Source organism: Urocitellus parryii, chromosome 6 (assembly GCF_045843805.1).
Source record: "Urocitellus parryii isolate mUroPar1 chromosome 6, mUroPar1.hap1, whole genome shotgun sequence".
Lineage (NCBI taxonomy): Eukaryota > Metazoa > Chordata > Mammalia > Rodentia > Sciuridae > Urocitellus > Urocitellus parryii.
In genome coordinates, this window is record NC_135536.1 from 96,507,646 (window position 1) to 96,526,734 (window position 19,089).

Sequence of the window (19,089 nt, forward strand, 5' to 3'; positions counted from 1 at the left end):
TAGGACCTCACCAAGTTGAGGCTGGCCTCAAATTTGTGCTCCTTCTACCTCAGTCTCCCAACTCACTGGGATTACAGGTGTATGCCACTGTGCTCAGCATACATCTATATCTATATATTTGAACTAAACAAAATGGCTCATATAAAGTGCCTAGAAAGTGTTTGTAGAAGGTAAGAATACAAATACTAGGATATTGTTTTGTTTCATTTTGCTTTGGGTGCTGGATATCAACTCCAGGGCCTTACACATACTAAACACATGCTCTACCACTGAGCTATACCTCTAATTGCTTATTATTTTTCCATTCTCAAGTAATTGTCACTCTCTGGACAACTGTGTTAACACATAGTGCCTGATCTTTACAAATGTATGCAGTTGAATACCTCTTGAAAGTCATACGGCTATCTTTAGAAAGAACACTTCAGGCTTTTAAAATCATTAATTTCCAAAGTTTTTTCTGGTTACAGTGGCACACGCTTATAATCCCAGAAACTCAGAAGCCTGCGACAGGAGAACTGCAAGTTCAAAGCCAGCCTCAGCCATTTAGCAAGGTTCAAAGAAATTTAGGAAGACCCACTCGCAAAATTAAAAAAAGTTGCATATGTGGCTCAGTGGTTAAGCACCCCTAGGTGTACACACACACACACACACACACACACACACACACACACACACACAAAATCCATGTTTTTGGACTTTTTTTTTCCCTTTCTTTAATATTGGAAATTGAGCCTAGGGGCACTGTACCACTGAGCTACATCCCTAGCCCTTTTTATTGATTTTTTAATTTTGAGACAGGGTCTCACTAGGTTGCTGAACTGGCCTCAAATTTGCCATCCTTCTGCCTCAGCCTCCTGGGCAGCTAGGATTGATTACAAGCTTGGAGCCACTAAAACAGGCATTTTGAACTTTTAACTGTAAGTGTTAACATATTTTGAGATATTTTCTGCAAAAAAATAAAAGAACAATTAAGTCTTATATCTGTTTCAGTTGAAATTAGTTAAAACTACTTTGATTTTACAAATACCATGATACCTATTGAGATAACTGCTAAATAACTGTAAGCCAATATACAATCAAGGGCATGGTATCAAAAGAACTGTCATTGTAGCTATCTGAAATGATAAGCTGACTTCTGTTTCATTCATTTACTCATTAAAAAAAAATATCCTGCTGACCCTTTCCATTACTTGCTTTTCTCCCTCGACACCCAGTCATCTCTCAGTCAGAAAGCAGCATCATTCACTAATCTAACTTGGTTCAGCTTCAGCCTCAGGTGCATTATCAAGGTCATAGATCAAACTGTGGCTGAATTACTAGAAATGTGCACCTATTTGCATGTCCTTAATATACTCACTTTTAAAAAATAGCTGTAGATGGACACAATACCTTTATTTTATTTCTTTTTATTTAGTTCTGAGGCTCAAACCCAGTGCCTCACACATGGTAGGCAAGCACTCTACCACTTACTTTTTCTTCCAGCTATTTGGATGTCTTTGCTCCTGCTCAGTTTACAGTAAACTCAATATGCTATGAACTGAATATTCGTGCAGTTCCAAAATTCATATGTTGAAGTCCTAACCCCTAATGTGATGGTGTTTGGAGATGATGCCTTTGGGAGTTAATTAGGATTAGATTAGGTCCTGAGATAAGGTACTCATGATCTGATAAGAGGCCTTATAAGAAGGGAAAGAGAGGGCTGGGGCTGTAGCTCAGAAGTAGAGTACCTGCCTAGCACATGTGGGTTTGATCTTCACCATCACATAAAAATAAATAAATAAAGAGAATAAAGGTATTGTGAAAAAAAAATCTTTCAAAAAAATAAAGGGAAGAGAAAGATCTCTCTCTCTCTCTCTCTCTCTCTCTCTCTCTCTCTCTCTCTCTCTCTCTCTCTCTCTTCTAGATCATATAGGCAAAGTCATGAAGATTCAATGAGAAGGCAGTCATCTTCAAAAAAGCCCTCACCAGGAAATGAACTGGCTGGCATCTTGATCTTGGACTTCCTGTCCTGTAGAACTGTAAGATTTCTGATATTTAAGCCACTTAGTCTATGGTATTTTGTTGTGTCAGCCCAAGCCAGCTAAAACAATGTATCTCAAGTTTTGCACAGATTAATAAAGATCCATTCAAAAAAGAATCATCATAACTATAAGCTGTGTTTTGTTCTTAAGATTAAGTACAATCAACATAGTCTGTAATTCCTTTACAGTTTAGGAACAGTGACTTCTTTTAGGTTTGTCAAGTAACTATTGGGAAACCCTCCAATTTGTTTAATTTTTCCAAATTTTAATTTGTATATTGGGAATTGCTTGAAATTTGGGATCCTCTCCTGATTTTGAATTGAAATAAAAGGTATGTTACTGCAGGTGGAAACTCATTCACTTAATAGACTGGAAGTAGTGTTAAACATGTAATCGATATTTAATTATACTAAGGAATTATTGATTATGTTTAGCTCTGATGTTTTGCTATGATTATTTTTTTAAGATACCAAAAAATTTAAGAGAAAATATTGGTACCTAGAATTTGTTTCAAAATTTCAGAATCAGGGCAAGGTGTAAATAGTTCACAATATCAAAGAAACAAGTAGTCAGCAGATGATAATTATAGACACTGGAAGATAGATGCACAGATTTCCTTTTTGTCTCTATACTTAAACATGTTTAAATTTTCTATAGGGGCTGGGGATGTGGCTCAAGCGGTAGCGCGCTTGCCTGGCATGCGTGCGGCCAGGGTTCGATCCTCAGCACCACATACAAACAAAGATGTTATGCCCACCGAAAACTAAAAAATAAATACTAAAAAATTCTCTCTCTCTCTCTCTCTCTCTCTCTCTCTCTCTCTCACTCTCTTTTTAAAAAAAAGATGTAAATTTTCTATAATGATTTTTAATATAAGTTATGATTGTGTATAATTAATTACTACACTTAGGCTTTCACATCTCATCTTTCATTATTATGTGTGGTCTGTTACTGCTAATGTTAATGTATTAAAGAATCTTCAATTTATGTGTCTTAGTAAGCATGAAAATTAAAATGCTAAACATTAGTACACATTAAACTTCATTTGCCATACATTTATTTAGCAGCTGCTAAGTGCTTTCATTGTAGGTTATCTCAAATCTCTGCAAGGTGAGTGTTACTGCCCATTTCACAAATAATAAAATGTTGATCCTAGATAAATATTATGCAGGTAGAAAATAAGAAAATTATGAATTTTACCCATATGATTCCCAAAAAAATTCATGTTTTATTTCTACCACATTATGCTGCTTCTCAGACATGGCTGACTGTCCTTTTCCCCAATCTGTTTTCCTTTTGCAAGTGAAAGTCTGGCTCAACAAATGGAATAAAATTCATATGTGAAAATGTGGAAGTTCTTTGTCCACTCCTTTCATGTTAAAGCAATAAAGATATTGTGAAAAAAATATTTTAAAAAAAGAAGGGGAAGAGAAAGATCTCTCTCAAGATCATAGAGGCAAAGGCATATGAAGATTCCATGACAAGGCAGTCATCTTCAAAAAAGCATTTATCAGGAAATGAACCGGCCGGCATCTTGATCTTGGACTTCCTGGCCTGTAGAACTGTAAGATTTTTGTAAGAGTCTGAAGGCAGGCATTAAAATTGGACTATAACTTAAGGAATCCATAGAACAGTGAATGACAAAATTCTAGATCTAACTCATTAACTTTTGATTCTTCAAGAATTCTTTTGATCATTATTCCAGGTATTTGTGTCTGTTACTGTTCAAGATACTGAAGTAATACTTTCTCATCTCACTTTCAGAATATTAAGAGCTCAACTCCAACACACTTGCCTCCATTTGTGTCCCTGTCTACTTATATCCCCTCAATTAGAATCCACATCTGGGGGCTGGGGATGTGGCTCAAGCGGTAGCACGCTCACCTGGCATGCGTGCAGGTTCGATCCTCAGCACCACATATAAAACAAAGATGTTGTATCCACCGATAACTAAAAAATAAATATTAAAATTCTCTCTCTCTCTCTCTACTCTCTCACTCTCTCTTAAAAAAAAAAAAAAGAATCCACATATGCATAGCTCACGAGATGGAATAAGTACAAGTTAGAAACTTCCCCCAACTAACACTGAGCAGCCAGCCCTGCCATTCAGTCTTTGCTTTGTCCTTTCCCTTCCCAAAGACACTCCCAAGTTTGTAGTAGAAGGAGTTTGAAATCATCATTATCAATAGTCATCTATAAGACACCAACTTCTTATTTCTATCTGATTATTACTTAGTACTCATTAATCACACTGTCCCCATGCCTCCATCCCTTCCTTTTCCCCCGCCTCTAGTAACTACCATTCTACTCCATACCTCTGTGAGGTAAACTCTTTGTATTCCATATATAAGAAAGACCATGTGGTGCTTGTCTTTGTGTTTCTGGCTTATTTCACCTAATAACAATATCCAGTTCCATCCATATTGTTGAAAATAATGGTTTCACTCTTTTTATGACTAAATACTATTCCATGGTATACATATACCACATTTTCTATATCCATTCATCAACTAATCAGCACTTGGTTGTTTCCATTTCTTGGAAATTGTGAATAGTGCTGCAGTGAACATGAGGCTGCAGATGTCTCTTTGACATACAGATTTCCTTGAATACATATCCAGGAGTAGGACTGCTGGATCATATGATAGTTTTACATTTAAATTTTTTGAAGAACTTCTTTTTCAAACTGGCTATACTAATTTACATGCCTACTATCAGTATACAAATGGTCCATTTTGTCCACACCTAATACTTATCTTTTGTTAATAACATTCTAATGAGAATAAAGTGCTATCTTAATTAAGGCTTGGATTTGCTTTCTCTGATGATTGGTGAATTTGAGTGCTTTTTCCATATACCTTTTGGCTGCTTGTATGTCTTTTTTAAGTCTACTGCTGAGAGCCATTGCCAAGTAGGAATGACGCATGGCATTTTGGGGTTGAAAGGTGACCCTGCTCAGGGATTAGGGTGGCTCCAGGTTTAGGGTGGATCCTGCTGGGAATAGGGCGACTCCAGGTTTAGGATGGATCCTGCTGGGAATAGGGCAGCTCCAGGATTAGGGCGTATCCTGCTGCCTCAGGCACCCGCTCTTTGGAGTTCCCGTGGAGTTCTCACAGGGTTCTGAGAGAATTGGTGCCTGGAGCTGGGTAGAGGCAGTGTGTTCACTCGAAGTGTGGGTAGAGCGCCGGTGAAAGTTCGGGAATAAAGAGTTGCTGTTTGAATCTACAAGGTGTGTGGTGGCTCTGTTATTTTGTGCCCAGCCAGACTGCGGAGGTCTACTGCTTTTTTTTTTTTTTTTTTTTTTTTTTTTTTTTTTTTAACAAGAGACAGAATCATAATGTTGCCTAAGCCTTATTCAGACTCCTAGGTTCAGGCAATCCTCCTGCCTCAGCCTCAGGAGTAGCTGGGAGTACAAGTGCACACCACTCAGCCTAGTTTATTGACTACTTTCTTTATTTGTAAATATATTTTTCTTTCTTAAATTTGTTCTAATTAGTTATACATGACAGTAGAATGAATTTTGGCACATCATGCATAAATGGAGTATAACTTCTCATTCTTGTGGCTGTACATGATGTAGGATCACACCAGTTATGTAATCATATATGTACATAGGGTAATAATATCCAATTCATTCTACTATCCTTCCTCCCCCCATATCCCCTGCCCTCCCTTCACTCCCCTCTGCCTAATCCAAAGTACCTCTATTTTTCCCTAGCACCCTGCCCCCTTGTTGTGAATTAGCATCTGAATGTATAAGAAAACATTCAGCCTTTGGTTTATTTATTTATTTATTTATTTATTTATTTATGGTGCTGGGGATTGAATCCAGGGCCTTATGCATGTAAGGCAAGCGCTCTACCAACTGAGCCACATCCCCAGTTCTTGGCTTTTGGTTTTTTTGGGTTGAGCCTCCCTATTCTCTCCCCATCCCTAATCTCAGGGGAAACAGGATTACCTTCCCCATCCCAGGAAGAGTAATCTATCCTTGAGCACACACCCACCACAGGAACAAAGTAGTTCAGATTCAGGGATGGTTCCAGAAGATCTAAGAAATTACTATCTCCCAAAGTAACAAGTGAATTACAAGTCCAAATAGAGAACACTTGGAGTGTAGCTTTTGATTCACCTCTTAAAACAAAAACAAACAAAAAAAAAACCCTGTTCCCCCTGATATACAGAATCACAGCCTCTGGAATAGTCCCTGTATTTCTCCTTTGCTAACAAAGCAATACAACTTCTTTTTCCTTTTTCCCAAAACTTTATCCTTGTTGTTGGCTTGTCACTGGGGACAAGGACCGAGTTTTTGATAACAGGGACAAAATCTTTACCACATGTGCTTTTGGGGGGACACTTAATATCCAAATTACAACATATGTCTCTGTCTCCAAAGGTTCATGTCCATCACACAGTGCCAAATGCATTCAGTCTGAGTTTCCAAAGTCTTAACTGTTCCAGTATTATGTGTAAGTCCAAGTCCACAGTGAGACTTCAGGCAAGACTCCAGGCAAATTTAGTTGTGAGCTCCCGTAAAATCAAAAGAACAAATTACATACTTTCAAGATACAGTGATGAAATAGGCACAGGACAAACATTCCTATTTTGAAAGGGAGGAACAGGGAAATAGTAAAGAGGGATCAGACCAAAGCAATCAAAACAGCCAGCAAACCTGGAAAGGGGACACATGTAGAACTTTTGATGTTCCATTTTATATCTTTCTATGTTGCTTATCTCTTAACATATTAATGTATTTTTAAATTGGCTTGAGGGTTTTTTGTGTGTTTATACTAAAGATATGAACCACCTATGCACCATGTTTGCAATATTGCACCATTCTGAACTTGTCTGCATACCTCTTACAAGTGGGTTTGATGCTTTCTGATGTTTTCTTCTTGCTCAGTATGTCTTTTTTCTTTTAAGTTTGAAGAACTTACTTTAGTACTTCTTGTAGAACAGGTCCAGTAAAGATATATTCACTTAGTTTTTGCTTGAATGTCTTTATCTCTGCTTCTTTTCTTAAAAACAAAATAGCTTTGCTTTATACAATATTATTGTTCAACAGTTCATTTTTCTCCTCCCTTCATGCTGTGAAAATCTCATGCCAACTCTCTCTTGCCTTACGGTTTTTGCTGACAGGCAAATTGGGACACCCTTATGTGTTATTCTTTTCATTTGATGCCTCAAAAATCTTATTATTTTTCACCTTTGAGAGCTTGATTTTGTTCAGGGGTAGAATTGGTTGAGTTAAATCTGACTAGTGATCTTTGACCTTATGTACCTGGATATTCATGTCCTTTTCTAGATTCAGGAAATTTTCTGTTATCATTCTTTCTTTCTTTTTTTCTCCTTTAATTGTATATTTTCAAATAGGCTATCTTGTAACTTGTTGATTTTCTCTTCTATCCATTCTACTACTGATGCCTTCTATTATGTTTTTAATTCATTTAATCTATTTTTCAACTCAAGAATTTGTTTGATTTTCTTTTCTTTTCTCTTTTTTTGCAGGGGGGGTGGGCACTGGGAATTGAACCCAAGAGAACTTTACCACCAAATTACACCCCCAGTACTTTTTGTTTTTTATTTTGAGACAGGGTCTCACTAAATTTCTGAGGGTCTTACTAAGTTGCTGAGGCTAATCTTGTGATCCTCATGTCTTAGCCTCCTGGGTTGCTGGGATTACCAGGATTATATATAGTGTGCACCACCAGCCTAGCTTGTTTAATTTTTTAAAATTGCTCTTGTTTCTGTTTCTTTGTTAGAGCATTGAGCTATTTTTCTTTGTTCTCTCATTTAGTTTCCTTAATATGCCTGTTTTATTCTTTACAGACTGGTTGGTCTCTGGCCAGTTTCTGGCACCTGTGAGTGTGTGTGTGTATGTGTGTGTGTGTGTGTGTGTGTGTGTGTGTGTGTGTGTGAGAGAGAGAGAGAGAGAGAGAGAGAGAGAGAGAGAGAGAGAGAAGACTTGAAATTGAACCCATAGTCTTGTGCATGCTAGGCTACCACGTACCACTGAGCTATATCATCAGCACCCCCTCACTTTTTTATTTTTTTTTGCAACAAGGTCTTGCTAAATTTGCCCAGGCTTCAACTTGCAATCCTCCTACCACAGGTTTTTGAGTAAAATGAGATTATAGGTGTAGGCGGCTGTGCCCAGCTTCTGGCATCCCACCCCTGCCTTGATGGAGCTGAGAATTGAACCCAGGGACTTGTACATGCTAGGCAATGCTCTACCACTGAGCTACATATACAGCCTCTTTTATTTTATTCTGAGGCAAGGTCTCATTAAGTTGTGCAAGCTCACCCCAAATCTATAATCCTCCTGCCTCAGCCTTCACCATAGTTTAGATTATAGGCATTTGACACCATGCCTGATTTTTTTTTTGCACCTTATTTTGACTGTTGGTCAGATCATGGTTTCTTGAAAGTTACTGATGCTTGGTGATATGCAACGTCATTTGCACATTGAAGGTTTGGTATTTATTGCAGTCTTCATGATCTTGCTTTTTGTCTGTTGGCAAAAGTTCAAGCAGGCTGCTTTTCTCTGAGTCTGTAGTCACTGTCACTATTTTTTACCACTAGATGGCACCCTAGGTCCATATTTTCTGTAAATTACTCCCCCCCACCCCTCCCCACCCCCCCAATAGAGGGCAATCCTATCCCTCAATCTGTAGTTGATATGTTTGTTCAACATGACTTAGGGGGAGCACCTATAATGGGTAGTCCTCCTCATAATCCTCTTCCTGAGGCCAAGTTAGGCCCACATGTTTCATCTGCAATCACCAGCCTATGATCAAGGACTGCAGAATTTTGCCTGGTTTGAACATAATCAATGAGGAGGGATCAGCCTCTAATGCCACACCGGTGGCCATGAGCACTTATATACTGGATCACACCTTAAGTCCACAGCCTACTGAGACCAGCACAGCACTGAGTAGGATCAAGGCCTATATTGCTATGGGCTGTCTACTGCTAAGAGAGACACATAGCTCAAGACAACTGCAGCCAGTCACAGGTGATACTGTCTGGAATAGAATTCTGATAGATTGGAGCCACATGTTTCTGCCTGACACAAGCTGTTCCAGATACTCCATCTGTGGGCACTGACCTGGGGTGAGGCCCATAGGATCTTCCCAGTGTTAGATTTCACCAGCCAGGCACTGAATTCCAAGGCAAAGTCCTGTGCTTACTATCCTATGTTCCCTCCAGCATACAGAGTTTTGCTCCATGCTATGATGCCCAAGGTTGGGGTGGTGAAGGTATTTCCTGGTCACCAAGACTGATGCTAAACTGGCCACACCCAAGTCTCACAGGCACAGGGAGCTTGAAAGTCTCATAGGTCCATCCAGGCCCATGCTGCAACTGACTATGACTCTAGGCAAATGCAAGTTCATCCCATCCAGAAAAGGTCTTGGTGCCAGTGCATATCTAGAGCTCTGTATACAGGTGCTACCCTGGGGATTCCTTTGCTGTCCGAGGTTGGGGTAAACCTGGTCCAGAGAGTCCCCTTAGGTGTCAAGACTGAAACCAAGGTGGGTCACACTTGAGTCATAATTGAGCTACAGGAACCAGGCACTAGGGTCTCTCACAGTCTAAGGGATGGGTGTTCCTATGCCTACTCCAAGATTAATAATGATGCAGGTCAAAATGTGAGTCTGTGCTACTGCCACATAGGTAACTACCTACTGCCAAGGCAAATAAATCTGTCTGAGCCCTCTGTCTGAGGGCTCTGACCTGGGTATAGGGGCTTCTGTTTTCTACCTGGTATTGGGAATCACTGCAGTGGGTCTGGTACCAAGTTCCAAGGCAAAGTACTGAACTGGTTTTCATTCCGTGCTCCCCACAGGTGAAGTCTTACTATCCCCTCTGCTGCCTAAGACTGGGGGAGAGGGGTTGGTGGCATTCTATTGGCTGTCTAACTATTGCAATTCCAGAAGCTTAGACCATTGGTATAGACCTGAGGCATAGGTGGTAAGTCTATGCCTGGAACTGTATTTTGCTGAGGAGGGCCTGTGTTTCAAATCTAAGGTATGAACTTAATTTATTCTTTCCCCAAGCAGCAGGCATCTCCACCCTGCTTGGAGTTGAGGGAAGTTGAACTTACGTTTTGCCTAGTGTCATAGTCAGTTGCAGCATGGGCCTGGATGGACCTATGAGACTTTCAAGCTCCCTGTGCCTGTGAGACTTGGGTGTGGCCAGTTTAGCATCAGTCTTGGTGACCAAGAAATACCTTCACCACCCCAACCTTGGGCACCATAGCATGGAGCAAAACTCTGTATGCTGGAGGGAAGGTTGGTACTTGCAACTCTCATTTCTGCTTTTTTCAATGCATTATTATTATTATTATTATTATTGACAGGCACTATGGTCTCACCTGGCTTCCTTAGCTCTAGAAAGGGTAGTTCAGGTGTGAACAGCAGTTCAACTTGGTATATGGGGGAAGATAGTTGCCAGAGGATCTTATTCAGCCACCATCTTGCTCTACCTTGAAGAACTTTTCCTTTGCATTCTCAGCATGGCTAACTAGTACAGGAGGTCTAGTTTTGGGCCTATCTCAGCCTTCATTGTGATTTTTTCATTAAATTTAAATCATTTCTAGGTTGTTGTTTTTTTTTTAAATTTAAAATGACAAACGTGGGACTCTTTCTTTCACATGAATACTTAAGAGAACCAAGCCCTAAAAAACAAATGCCAAATGTCTTCTTTGATATAAGGAGAGTAGCTAAGAACAGACTAGGGAAGAAGAGCAACATTAAACAAGGATGAGAGGTGGGAGGGAAGGGGAGAGAGAAGGGAAATTGCATGGAGATGGAAGGAGACCCTCAGGGTTTTACAAGGTTGCATACAAGAGGAAGTAAGGGGAAAGGGAAAAATAATACAAGGGGGAGGAATGAACTACAGTAGTGGGGGTAGAGAGAGAAGAGGGGAGGGGAGGGGAGGGGAGGGGAGGGGGGATAGTGGAGGATAGGAAAGGCAGCAGAATACAACAGACATGAGTATATCAATATGTAAATCAATGAAAGTGTAACTGATGGGATTCTGCAAGCTGTATAAGGGGTAAAATGGGAGTTCATAACCCGCTTGAATCAAAGTGTGAAATATGATATATCAAGAACTATGTAATGTTTTGAACAACCAACAATAAAAAAAAAAAGAGAACATTGTAAGGTTAAGTGGCCTAATTTCAATATTGTTTTGTCTCAAGGAATAAGGAAGTCCCAGGAGCAGGACAGAGATGAAGGATTGGCCATTTTGGTGGAGGAATTAAAACACACAGGTTTATGTATTAAAGCTCATTGTCTTAAAAGCTTCCAGTTTGAGCCAGGCATAGTAGCCCACGCCTATAATCCCAGATACTCAGGAGGCTGAGGCAGGAGGATCTCAAGTTTAAGGCCAATCTCAGCAATTTAATGAGACCCCATGTCAAAATAAGAAAGGGCTGGAGATAAAGTGTTAGGAGGAGCTCCCAATTTGTAGAGCCCAAAACAACTACAATTATAATAGTTTTATGTTTTCTTTCTTTTTTTTTACTTCTGCTATCAGAGATAGAACCCAGTGGCACTTTATCCCCAGTCCTTTTTTTTTTTTTTTTTTTTTTGGTGCTGGGGATTGAACCCAGGACCTTGTGCATGCAATATGATTTTGATTTTTTATTTTGATCAGTGTGCCTACCACCTGGCAGCAATTACAGTAGCAACCTCAGTGAGCACTGATTATAGATCAACATAACATTTAATAATACAGAAAGTATTTGAAATATTGAAAAAATTACAAAAATATGACAAGCAAACATGAAGTGAGCACATACTACTGGAAAAATTGTGCCAATAGAGTTGCTTAAGGCACGGTTACCATAAACCATCAATTTACAAAAAGAATATCTGCAAAGCTTAATAAAATGAAGTATGCCTATGTGTATAATACAGCAAAGTTTAACACATGTCTACACTGAAGTATATGAAGAAGAAACCAGATTTTGTGGCACTTGTAGTTAAAAATAAGTCAGATCCAAGAAAGGACTGGCTCATTAAAGTCTTACATGGGTTCTGGGTACTGAGAGCCCCTTAATTCCTTCAAACACCCCAACCAAGGGGGAAAAAAACCATACTTAGGCAAATACAGACTCAACTATGCTTAAAGCAATCTCTTGCTGACTAGCCTAGAGTTGATCATGTGCCATAGACTTTCAGTTTCATGGTATACTTCCCCTGCCCCTAGGTTTCTGCTTCTCCAGGAAAGAGAAAACTAAAGATATAGTTAATAAGAGCACAAACTCCACAGAGATGTTCCTTGACCAGAAAAAAAATAAAGTGATACTACAGAAACTATACCATGTTTGATTTTGATTCAAACTACAAGTCAATTAAAAATTATAAAGGCATCCATGTAAAACAAAAGAAAAAAATCTGCATGACAAATATGTGTGTGTGTGTGTGTGTGTGTGTGTGTATAAACAAAGTCAAAAAAGCAGATCACTACTTGGAAAAAATAAGGAATATCTATAAGCACTGATAGGGAATTCTCTCCAGTTTAAAGTATATTTAATTATAGATTGTTTTATTATTTATTAAAATTTTATTTATTTATTTTTGGTACCAGGGATTGAAACCAGAGGTGCTTACTACTGAGCAACATCCCAAGCCCTTTTTTTCTTCTTTTTTTAAATTTAATTAATTTATTTTTTCTAATTAGTAATACATGACAGCAGAATGCATTTTGATTCATAGGACACAAATGGAGCATAATTTTTAATTTCTCTGGTTGTACACGTAGAGTCACACCATTCATGTCATTGTACATGTACCTAGGGTAATGATGTCCATCTCATTCCACCATCTTTCCTATCACCCTTTTTATTTTTTATTTTGAGACAAGGTCTCACTAAGTTGCTGAGGCTGACTTTGAACTTGTGATCCTCTTGCCTCAGCCTCCCAAGCCACTGAAATGACAGGCATGTACCACTGCACTTGGCAGATAGATTGTTTTTAAAAAGGTGCAGAAATTGTATGTAGTGTGATATCTGTTTTTTTTAAGTGTTAGGGATACAACCCAGGGCCTCATACATGCTATACCACTCTATGACTACCACTGAGCTAATCCCCAGCCCTTAACATTCTACCTTTGTATGCATATATACACATGCATGTATTGTATTTGCATAAATAAATTCTCAAAGGCTCCCTAAGTTATCAGTCGAAGTGATTACCCATAAGGTAAGTCCGTGAGACAGTGATGGAAGCAATACTTTCCAGTGTACACCTTCTGATATTGTTCTGTTTTTTAACCCATATAAATAAAATGTATTTCCTATTTTTTTTTTTTAAAGAAGAGTCAGGGATGTGACTCAGTGGTAGAGAAGTTGCCTAGCACGCATGAGGCCCTGGGTTCAATCACCAGCATTACAAAAAAAAAAAAAAAAAAAAGAAGTGGAGGGGCTTTCCCCATCTATAAATAGAAACATCAAAACTAAGAGTTAAGAACCTCTGAGGGGCTGGGGTTGTGACTCACTGGTAGAATGCTTGCCTAGCATGTGTGAGGCACTGGGTTCAATCCTCAGCACTGCATAAAAAAATAAATAAATAAAATAAAGGTATTGTGTCCATCTACCAAAAAAATTTTAAAAAAAGAAATTTTGAGATTGCCTAAAATGGTTTCCTCATTTTAAAAGAGAAACTGAAGGAATATAAGCATGACATCTTCTACTTGATTTAGCATATCTGCTTTATTACAGAGGTAGAATATAAATTTCTTCATGAATGCTGTGTACTCTAGTCCTTACTGATTTTCCTTTTCACTAACTTATTAATGTTGTCACAGTGTTTGGCCCATAACTGCTTTGTTTAATAATTTATCAAATGTTCACTAAGTACTGGGTGTATTGCTAAGTTTCTTGAATGCAGAGCTGTTGATTGGAATACTGTGAGCAGAGGTATGAAGTTTTAATCCTTGTTCTAACATATGACAAAAAGTCAATAAGGCTTCTAATCCATTCACCTACCCATGTTGAAACAATTTAAATTTTCTTTCTGCTATGATTTGGATGTGTCCCCTAAAATTTCATGTGTTAGAGAATTAATTCCCTATCTAATTAGTTAGATGAGGGCATAATGGCATTAGTGGCTTTATAAGAAGAGCAGGTGGCACCAGATGTAGCATGTTTGCTCTGTCTCACCATGTAATGCCCAGTGCTGTGTAATGATGTCAGGAGAAAGCCCTCACCAGAAGCTGAACTGACACCAGTGTGTGTGTGCTCTTGGATTTCCATCCTCTAGAACTGTGAGCCAAGTAAACTTTTATTCTGTATAAATCACCCAGTCTGTGCTATTCAGTAACAGCAACAGAAGACAGACTAAAACAGAACATTTATAACAAAACGTGGGGCTTTTGCTGTACTAACAGCTGACAATGTAGAAGTGGCTTTGGATCTCTGTAATGAGAGCAGAGGCTGAAACAGTTTTGAAATGAATGCTTGAAAAAAGCTTGTATTGCTTTTTTTCTTGTATTGCTGTGGAGCTTTAAGGGTGATTCTGGTGAGGATTCAGAAGAGACCAGGAAAAATCTGGAACTTCACGAAGATTATCTAAGTGATTGTGACCAGAATGTTACTAAAGATGTGGACAGTAAGGGCCATCTGATGATGTTTCAAATGGAACTGAAGGAAAAGTATTAGAAACTAGAGTAAAGACCATCCTTGTTTTAAAGTTGCAAAAACATTACCTGCTTTGTGTTGATGCCCTAGAAATTTATGGAATGCAGAACTTAAATATCTGGTATGGGAAACTTCTCGGCAACCAAGCATTGGAGTTGCTGCTGGCTACTTTAAATCACTTACAATGAAATGACAGCAAAGAGATGCCTCTGCTCCCCACATTCCAGGCCAGCACCCCTCAGCCACTCTAGCTGGGTCTCAAGCCCCAGGTGCAGCTCAGCTCACCACTCCAGGGGGCCACAACCTGCAAATCTCAGCAATGTTCATATGGTATTAATCCTGAAGACCTACGGAATGCAAGAGTTGTGGGAATATGGCTTCCCCCATCTAGGTTTCAGAGGATGTTGTGGATGGCTTGAGGACTCAATCAGAGACCCTCACAGAGATGGAGTCCCCACTAGGGTGATACCTAGTATGGGAACATGATGCCACAAGACTCCAGAACTGTGGAGCTATAGTGTGCAACTCCAGCACGAAAGGACTACAGTAACAGGACTCTAATCAGAGAGCTGAAGTGTGTGCTGATCCTAGGAAAGCCATGGAGATGGGCTGTCAGAGGTCCAGGGGTCCCAACAGTGTGCCCAGAATCATAGAGATGGAATCAGGTTATTCTCAAGCTTCAAACTTAATGTTGTTTTGCTGTTGGATTTTACACTTACTTGGAACCTTTTACTCCTTTATTCTTGCCTGTTTCCCCCTTTGTAATGGGGATGTCTACATTATGCCTGTCCTATCATCGTATTTTGGAAGGAGATAACTTGTATTGATTTCACGGGCTCATAGCTAGAGGGAATTTCCTTTGAGATTAACTGTGCCTTGAGTTCCTCTTTGTCTTAATAATTTTCTAAGACTATAAAGTCTAAGTCTCAGGTATAAAAAATACCTAAGACGGGAAAATTTATAAAGAAAAGAGGTTTATTTTGCTTCCAGTTGTGGCACTAGCATCTCTTCAACTTCTGGTGGAGGACCTTACGCTGTGAATTGTGATGAAAAAGCAGGAAGAAAGTGATCATGTATGAAAGAACACATATAGAAGAAAGAAAGCAAGACAAAACCAAATTAACTTTTATAATAACCCTCTCTTATGAGGGAGGTCTTTTAGAAAAGACTCTACTCTTCCACCCTGTCGTCTCCTGTTGTTGTCAACAGATGACACTATGCCAGATTGTCAGTGTCTCCTCCTCGATCCACCTGGCATTGGAGACTAAACCCAGGGACACTCATTCCCCTCAGGAATATGAGGTGGAAAGAGTTTGTACTGAAGAACCATACATTCTGGCTTTCAAGTCCTGGTTCTGTCATTCTCCAGCTATATGATATTGAATAAGCACACTGAGCGTCACTTTCCTTATTTGCAAATTTAAAATAATAATTCTCATCTCATAATGTTATGGGGAAATTAAAGATATTGCAAACAAAAATCTCTGTCATTAAGAAACTACTCTAAATAGATCACCCTTCTTTTCCACAAAGCCATTTATGAATTGATAAAGAAGTAAATGAACAGCTTTCCCAAGCAGCAATACTTACCTTATTTATAGAACCTGTACTACGAGTTTCTGAAGACAGGGGCAAACTCAGTCTCTCTTAGTAGCTTGCCTTTGCCTGTTTCTAGAATTTCAGTTTAGGAACATCATTTTCTGAAGGTGTGGCTATAATATCCTGAGCTAAAGCCAAGTCTGGGTGTGCCAATGATGTAGGGAGCCTACTTAAGGGAACTCTTACTAACCTAAGTGTCTGAGGATGTACACTATTAACATATGTTTTTTTTTTAATTAAGAGAGAATGCTGGGCTGGGGATATAGCTCAGTTGGTGGGGTGCTTGCCTCTCATGCACAAGGCCCTGGGTTCAATCCCCAAAAGAGAGAGAGAGAGAGAGAGAGAGAATTCTTAGGGAGAAGTGAAGTGGAAAAGTTCAGTTTGGACACACCAATTGTTTCGGTTAACTTGTTCATCACTGTGACCAAAATACCTGACAAGAACAACATAAAGGAGTAAAAGTTCATCTGACTCACAATTTCAGAAATTCAGTCCATGGTCAGCCAATCCTGGCTCTGGACCCAAGATAAGGAAGAACATCATGTTGCAAGGGCATGGTAGAGGAAAAAAGCTCAGACATGGCCACAGAAAGCAGACAGAAAGAGAGACAGAGACAGAGAGCTCCACTCACCAGGGACAAAATATGAATCCCAAAGGCATACCCAAGTGACCCACCTCCTCCAGTCACACTCTACCTGCCTACAGTTACCACTCAGGTCATAAAGCTCTCATAATCTAATAATTTCACCTCTGAACCTTCTTGCATTGTCTCACATATGAGCTTTTAGAGGATACCTCATATCTAAACCATAACACTAATTTGAAAAATCAATAAGAGTCCTGGGACTGTAGCTTAGTGGCAGAGCACTTGCCTAGCACATGTGAGGCACTGGGTTCGATCCTTAGCACCACATAAAAATAAACAAGTAAAATAAAGGCATGCTGTCCATCTACAACTACAAATTTTTTTTAAAAAAGAAGAGATCAGTATTTGTAGATTGGTACAAAAATTCACAAGATAAGCCAAATGGCTAAGGATAAATGGGAAGTGAGAAAGCAGAAACAACAAATGTGATGACTATGTGCATTTTGGCACTGTGGAAAGTGGCAGATGAGGGAAGTGATTGAGGATTCTCAGTGTAGGGTGAATTGGGCAGAGTGAACTTATGTGTAGGTTGAAAGGAAACTTATAGAGCAGATTTAAAAACTGAAGTTAAAATAAAAGGAGATAAATGATGCAGAAAGATTACTGTATCAGGGGTATTGATGGAGTGGTTAGTCTTGGAAAGATAGGAAATAATTCTGTGACAGGAACTTCTAATCATAGGAGATAAAAGAATCTACTTCAGATGATGTCACTTTTCCCCCTCTGTCTTATTTTATTTTTTACAGTCCCTTGGCAGTTAATCCAATTTTTGACTGTCTTACAACATGGCTTCTTAGTAAGGAACACTTGACTGAAGTAAGGTGGGAGTTGTGTAATTGCTTTCCCTAGTATTCCTGCTGCAGACAGCTGTTTGTTCAACTACTTCAGATTCATATCACAGTACTCTGGTTTTTCATAAATAGCTCTTTAATTTTGATAGTCAGTGATTTTTACAACTTCCAACTCAGACATCTTTAAAAACATAAGGAAAGCAACAAATCCTTTAGAAGAAAACATAAGAGAATAACTTAATGATCTTAGAACAGGATTTTTAAAAAATTAAAGCATTATAATTATACATAGTAGTCAGGTTCATTTTGACAAAATCATACATGCATAGAAGTTGATTTGATTTAAATCCCCATTCTCCCCCTTTCACTCCCTTCCTCTCTCCTCCTAATTCTCCTTCCTCTACTTATCTTCCCAATATGATATCCAATCCCCCCTTACCCCACTCTTCACCATCTTTTCCTTATTTTGCTATAGCTTTCACATATGAGAGAAGACTTTTGACCCTTGATTTTTCTGAGTCTGGTTTTTTTCACTTATGTTCTCCATTTCCCTCTATTTACTGTCAAATGCCATTATTTTATTCTTCTTTATGACTGAGTAAAATTCCATTATATATATATATATATATATATATATATTTCCATTATGTGTGTGTGTGTGTGTGTGTACATGCCACATTTTCCTGAAGTATTTATCTCCTGATCTATTTATCTCCTGATGGATATTTGGGCTGATTCCAAAATTTAGCTATTGTGAATTATGCTGCTGTAAACATTGAAGTGGCTATATTGTTTTAGTATGCTGATTTTAGTTCTTTAGGATAAATACCAAGGGGTGAGTTAGTTGAGTCATATGGTGGTTCTATTTCTAGTTTTTTGAGGAATCTCCACACAGCTTTCCAGAGTGCTTCTATTAATTTGCAGTCCCATCAACAATGGATGAGTGTACATTTTCCCCCACATCCTTGCCAGCATTTATTGTTATTTGTTTTCTTGATAATTGCCATTCTGATAGAAGTGAGATGAAATCTTAGTGTAGTTTTGATTTCCATTTTTCTGATTGCTAGAGAAGTTGAACATTTTTTTTCATGTATATATTTTTTGGCCATTTGTGTTTCTTCTTTTTTTTTTTTAAAGAGAGAGTGAGAGAGAGGGAGAGAGAGAGAGAGAGAATTTTAATATTTATTTTTTAGTATTTGGCAGACACAACATCTTTGTTTGTATGTGGTGCTGAGGATCGGACCCAGGCCTCACGCATGCCAGGCAAGCCCGCTACCACTTGAGCCACATCCCCAGGCCTGTGTTTCTTCTTTTTTAAAATTTTTTTTTAGTCATTGATGGACCTTCATTTTATTCATTTATGTACATGCAGTGCTGAGAATTAAA